Source organism: Benincasa hispida, chromosome 2 (assembly GCF_027475165.1).
Source record: "Benincasa hispida cultivar pf3 chromosome 2, pf3_genome.v1.1, whole genome shotgun sequence".
Classification (NCBI taxonomy): Eukaryota; Viridiplantae; Streptophyta; class Magnoliopsida; order Cucurbitales; family Cucurbitaceae; genus Benincasa; species Benincasa hispida.
The window spans coordinates 37077926-37084711 of NC_143479.1; the positions used below are offsets into that span (position 1 = coordinate 37077926).

Genomic DNA, 6786 nt, shown 5'->3' on the forward strand with positions numbered 1-6786 from the left:
AGACGATAGTGAAGATGTGCATGACTTTAAACGATGAGGAGTGACGCACTAGACGATCGGGCTATACGATAGGCAAAGTACTACACGATCAGTGAAAGCGCTAGACGATAAGTGTAGAAGCTGGACAATAGTGCTAGACAATAGTCATGCTGCGCTAAACGATGAGCAGACACGCTACACGATAGACAGAATACTAAGCGATGGGCATTGGATGATAGACGCAGGCGCTGGACAATGACGCTAAGCAATAGGCGGATGCGTTAGACGATCATGAAGATGCGCACGACGTTAAATGATGAGGAGTGACGCGCTAGACGATCGGGCTATATGGTAGGCAAAGTATTGCACGATCAGTGAAAGCGCTAGACAATAAGCGTAGAAGCTAGATGATAACGCTAGACGATAGCCGTGTTGCACTAAACGATGAGCAGACACGCTACATGATAGACGGAATACTAAGCGACGGGCGTTGGGCGATAGACGCAGGTGCTGGACGATAACGTTAAACGATAAGTAGATGTGTTAGACGATCGTGAAGATGTGCATGACGTTAAACGATGAGGAGTGATGCGCTAGACGATCGGGCTATACGATAAGCAAAGTACTGCATGATCAGTGAAACCGCTAGACGATAAGCGTAGAAGTTGGACGATAGTGCTAGACGATAGCCGTGCTATGCCAAACGATGAGCAAACGCCCTACATGATAGGCAGAATACTAAGCGATGGGCGTTAGGCGATAGACATAGGCACTAGGCGATGATGTTAAGCGATAGGCGGATGCGTTAGACGATGAGGCGTCAGCGCTAAACGATGGAGGTAAACGATGGGTGCAGTAGCTAAACGATAGGCTATGCACGAGTGATATTTATTTATTTTTATTCTGAAATGATAACCAAAATTCATGTCTTGCCCTGCCCTAGATCTGTAATTGCAATTTCTCGCTTTCTTTCATTTCTTTCTTAATCAATGAACCTCTGATTCCTCTTCTCAGCATCAACATGACGATGAATTTTTAATTCTTCGCCCTCGATTCCATGTTCAACTTCTCCTAATCATCTTCCATTTCTATGCTTCTCTTTCTTCTTTTTCCTTCCTGGATGGAACCTCACGTTGGCAATAAGTTTCACCTTGGTCGGAAGATCAGTAGTGGCTCCTTTGGGGAGATCTATCTTGGTTCGTCTAGTTTTTCTCCATTCCAACTTCTCATTATGCTGCTCTATTACAACAACTAGATTTTAATGCTTCAATTTCATCTGCAGGTACTAATATACAGAAGAATGAAGAGGTTGAAATTAAACTCGTAAGTATTCGGATCTTAATTCAACACTACGATTATAGCTCCGCCTACTCTCTCTTTCTTCCTTCGTTTAGATGCACTTCTTTTCCCTTTCTTTTCCCCTACGGGGTCGACGTTTGTGGTTCTAAACTCTATGTATGGCTGTATTTACCACGAATTGTTCCCTTAATTACTGAGCCAACATTTGAATTATACTTAAGGTGCTCCGGACTTTGGTTTTGTATCAGATATGCCAATTGGAGATGTGCCTCCAGTGGTATATGTATGACTGTATTTTCCACGAACTGTTCTCTTAATTATTGAGCCAACATTTGAATTAAACTTAAGGAGCTCCGAACTTTGGTTTTGTATTAGATATGCCAATTGAACTTGCTTAACGCTTGAGTCTATTTGCAGAATTTGTGCCTCTAGTGGTATATGTCGCAGCTCCTCCTTAACTTGCTTAAGGCTTAACCATGATATGGTAATTATCATTAATATGCTTTCTAACTTTTATCATTTCGCGGGTGGCGGGTAAATAGCAATGATTAGCTTGTAGTTGCAGTTATTATATTCTTTTTATTGTTGGTTGGGTGAGGGGGTTGGTCAGATCAGAAGGCACTCATGGCTTGCTGAATGGTTACGACATTAAGTAATTAGCATTAGCATATTGTATTATTTAGTGATTAGTAGTATTTTATGCAGGTAATTTCAGTCATTAAGAGCTTATAAGCTTTCCTTTTCTTGTTCAAGGAACTAATTTGTTTGTTGTAAATCTCAACAGCGTCCTGTGAACGTGCGAAGCATGAGCACAATGACTTGGGTGTCTGTTCTTGTTTCATCTTCGAGAGTGGCCAGTTGGGCTGGGAGAAGGTTGCTGGAGAGGAGTTGATGCAGGGGATAAATGCTCGTGAAGAGAAAAATCTTGTTTTAGTATCTTGTACCGAAATACCTTACGGGAGGGGTCTACATTTCCAAGTGCCTATACTTTTGGTGAGAAATGTTAATCTCTCTTCGTTTTCAAAATCCTCTATAAGACGTCTGTAAACATGTAACTTTTCGGGTTTGTATTGATCAGGATTCCTTTCACACATTTTTATTGAATGTTTTGATAGTTTCTTTTGTTTGAGCTTGAAGGATTTCACTTCATCACTCGATGGTATTCTTATATACATGTTGTTTGTTATATGAATTATATATATTTTAGTGATTATGACCTTTTTTTCCTGACTGTGGCTTTGTACAGTAAGTCCATGTTTTGAAGTATTTTTATGCCTGTACATTACGCTATGGAAGGACGCCATTAATATGAATATAATTTTTGACTTAATGGTATTGTATAGGAGGTTTATTTAATTGTTGCTCACTTTTTCTGGTGATAGATAGAATATTTCGAGGTGATTGCTCTACAAAGCAGGTGTACGAGGAAAGAGCCAGAGAAATTGTATTTTCTGTAGTCAGTGGTATCAACTGTAAGTACACAATTCTATTCCAATTTGAAATCTAATATGTCAAGGCGTCAATGAACTAGTCAAAATCTTACTCCAATATATATGCTTCCAAATTTCCAGCAAGTATTTTTGCACCATGAATGGAATTCTTGAATATTCAGTGACTAATATATTTGATTACATTAGAAGGGTGAGATAATTGTGTTTATTTCACTACACTCTTTACCTTTACTGGAAGCAAGCTCTATTCTTATCGTCTTTGTTTGTTTATTTTCCTTGAAACAAATTTCAGCATGAAGAAAGTGCATTCATTGTGAAATTTTCAGCTATTGAGATATACAATGAAGCTGTTAGAGACCTCCTAAGCACAGATACTAGTCCTCTCAGGTTGCTAGATGACCAGGAGGCGAATATGTTGTTTTTTTACATGTAGGAAAAGAATTCTTATAGTTTTCCTATTTTGGCATTTTACCATAGTTTTTGTTTGTCAGCAGCGAGGAACTATTGTGGAGAAAGTCACCGAGGAAACTTTGAGGGACTGGAACCATTTAAGGGAGCTCATTTCAATTTGTGAAGGTGAAGCATTTTGAAAAAAATTGTCAGTCTCTGATTATTTCATATTTTAATGAAATCTGGTTATAATGTGCAGCTCAACGACGGATTGGAGAGACCTCACTGAATGAGAAAAGTTCTAGATCTCATCCAATTATTAAACTGGTGTACTTCACGTCTCTTCTTAATTAATCCCACGATCAACTGATTTAAGGATTCAATTTTCATCTCAGGGATAAATCAACCAACTTCCTTGTTGATTCATGCAGACAATTGAAAGTTCTGCTTGAGAGTTTTTAGGAAAAAACAATTCAACCACACTTGCTACTAGTGTGGTAATGACCTCTAACCGTATATTGTGTGTACATAACCACACAACTAATATAACTTTTAAGAGACTTCCATACTCAACGACACTTCAATGTGTCACTTTCCCGTCATTTCTAGCAGAGTTTTATTGATTTAGCTGGGAGTGAATATGCAACTCAAGCATTATCAGCAGGGGCGAGATTGAAAGAAGGATATAACATAAATCGCAATTTACTGACTCTGGGTACTGTCATTCGCAAATTAAGGTACTTGAAGTCCTCTTTCCTTCCCTTTACATTGTTTGACATTTTTATTATTCAAGGTCTGTTGGAAACTATTTTGCTCTGTTATTATGGGTCTGGTTCTTCCTGATGTTGTCATTTTTTTCTATTTCCTTTTTCTCCTCTAGATTTGAGTGAATTGTCATTTTTTGCCGAATTGCCACTTGTCACTGATGCATGACATAAAACTCTAGAGGGAGGGAGTAAAAAGTGTTGAAATATAGATAGGTTTTCCCCAGGCAATACAGAAGTTTCTTATGTTCGTATGGTATCTATGTGCAATTCTACAATCATTTTTAATTGTTTTTTTCTTTTTGGCTTTGCGTGTATCCTACTTATACGATCTTAAGATCTATTATTCTGGTTTACTATGTCGTGTGACTTGTGTCTGTATTAATAGTTCAGTTATGCTCCCCACGAGTTTTTGCTTATCAAATGTTTCCTGATGTTTCACTAACTTATATAGCATCTTCCTTATAAAAATTTTCTGTGATAACAAATTTATGGAAAGATATTCAATGGGACTTGAATCTTGGAAAAACTCATTTATGGAAAGATTCACTTTAGCCATTATGGATGCCTTTGTGATTGGAAAGGAACAAAATATTATGTGATGACAAATTTTGGATTAACTTTTGTTACAATGACACATTTTTGGTGTAAAAAAATCAAATTGGTTGATGACTACATGTTATGCGCGCCCCTCCCCCCCCACCCCACTCTTTTTCTATTTCTTTTTGTAAAATTTGTACAGTAAGTGAAGCTCTCTGTATTTTGAAAACCCTTGGTGTTGTAATGTAGTGTAGCAAAGGAAGAAATGGTCATATCAATTACAGAGATTCTAAGCTGACACGAATATTGCAGCCTTGCTTAGGTGGCAATGCTAGAACAACCATCATCTGTACATTGAGCCCTGCAAGAAGTTACGTTGAACATACTAGAAACACTCTCTTGTTCGCTTGTTGTGCAAAAGAGGTGACAACAAAAGCACAGTGACAAGTGGCAATTCGGTGAATATTGTAGCCCTGCTTAGGTGACATGTGTTTGTTTGTTGTAAACATTTGAATTTATATGTGTTAGTTTTGAATTATAATATGTGAATTTGTATTTGTAGTCGGAACTTAAATCATATGCTTCTCAAGTGATTGATGGTACACTTGACATGAACGAGGATTAGATTTTCGTACGAGTATTTGGACCGGAGAAACACGGGCGTGTTCGTGGTTATGGAGTAGGTGTTACTCTTTCTGAGTTGTTTGGATCATCGTTTACTATACGCGATCTTGAGCGTCATCTTAATGAGTCTAAACGACGACTTCAAGAATTTGAACAACAAAGAGAGGTTGAGGTAGAAGCACTTAGGCATTAAATAAGTGAATTAGAAAATCGTTTTGAGGATAGATTTCAAAAAATGATAGCAAAGATGCGTAAAAAATTTGTTTCTAGTTGATCAATTGTAGTTTGATGTTATAGAATTTCGATAGCCTTTTGGTATACTTTTATGATATATAAGTTTACTTCCATCTATGTCATTGTCTATTTTTTCTACTCTATTCGTATACTTTGTAATTCAGGATACTACATGTAGATGAATTAGTAAAAACAACCTTCCGAAATTGTCAATAAATGTGCTAAAAAGTTTTGTACGAGAATTTTCGAAGGATACAATTGTTGATAAATAAGTATTTATGAAGGTTTTAAAAATTTTGAAAACAACATGATAAACCTTTAAAAATAATGAAAACCTTCGAAAAAGACTACTTGATATAGATAATTATCGATAAATAATTTGACAATTATCGAAGATATATAGCCTTTGAAAAATAATAATTTTCGAAGGTTAATTAACCTTTGAAAAATAATATTTTTCAAATGTTAGTAAACCTTGAAAAAGTTTTTTCGACGGGATCTATTTCGACACTTTTCAAAGGTTGAGATAACCTTTGAAAAAAAATGTATTGAAGGTCTATTAAATGTTTTTTTCCGAAGGTTTTGACCTTCGAAAAAGATTAATTTTCTTATAGTGATTATTTCATGTTATAAACTGAATTATTTTTTAGAATAAAAAATATATAATGTAATGTATTATAAATTGTATAATATTACAAAATAATAACTATACAAAAAGATTAACATACCCAAAAATTCCATAAAGCAAATCAAGACACCATTTAAGAAGTTTTTGGATATCCTGAAGCAGCTACACATTAGCATTCCGTTAGTTGAAGCATTAGAAGAAATGTTCAACTATATGAAATTCCTATAGAACATATTATCTAGAAGCTGCCAGAATACGAAACAGTTGCACTAATCGAGTACTGCAATGTTTTGGTTAGCAGCAAAATCCCGTCAAAATTAAAAGATCCTTGAAGTTTTTGTTGGGATTGATGCCTAATCATGTGGGTTTTATAGTTTATAAATTATTTGTACACTAATTAATTATTTAATAAAATAAAGTGTTATTTTATTTGACATTTAGTTTACATTAACCCAAATCCAATAAACTAAGATTCAAGGTTATTTAATATAGTTTAAATATATATGTTGTGACATACAAGTGGATCGTGTTTAAGTAATAACTTGAATGGTCTATAGTGTATGGATAAAATTGGGTACCTTATCTTGGTGACACTACAGATACAACCTACTTTGTAATTGTTACAAATGTTTTAAAGCATTACAAATTATTTGATCTTGATCATCCATGTGGAGACATGTGAATGTGAGTATCCTATACAAAGAGTTTGTATAAGACCGAACCACGAAATGATTAGTTTCTCTTTATAACACCGTTACATGAAGAGACTTACATTTCACTAGAATGACCATAGATAACTTGACCTAGTTCACAACTCTTGCCTATAAGGGCGATCTTTTGATCTGCATGGGTGAGAATGGCTACATTCGCCAACTCA

At 35.7% G+C, this 6786-nt stretch overlaps 1 long non-coding RNA gene across 14 annotated transcripts; it reads left to right on the top strand.

Annotated features, from left to right (window-relative positions):
- The first annotated feature begins 936 nt into the window (after positions 1-936).
- LOC120071759 (uncharacterized) lies at positions 937-5398 on the top strand. Of its 14 annotated transcripts, XR_016527628.1 has the most exons (10): positions 937-1175; positions 1262-1302; positions 1696-1762; positions 2063-2271; positions 2661-2750; positions 3022-3116; positions 3224-3305; positions 3379-3856; positions 4736-4904; positions 4986-5398. It is a non-coding gene; the product is annotated as an uncharacterized LOC120071759 (long non-coding RNA). The 14 variants fall into 14 exon arrangements; XR_016527629.1 differs by lacking the exon at positions 1696-1762 and having other exon boundaries at positions 939-1175; XR_005480336.2 differs by lacking the exons at positions 937-1175; positions 1262-1302; positions 1696-1762 and adding an exon at positions 1859-1983.
- The last annotated feature ends 1388 nt before the right edge of the window (positions 5399-6786 follow it).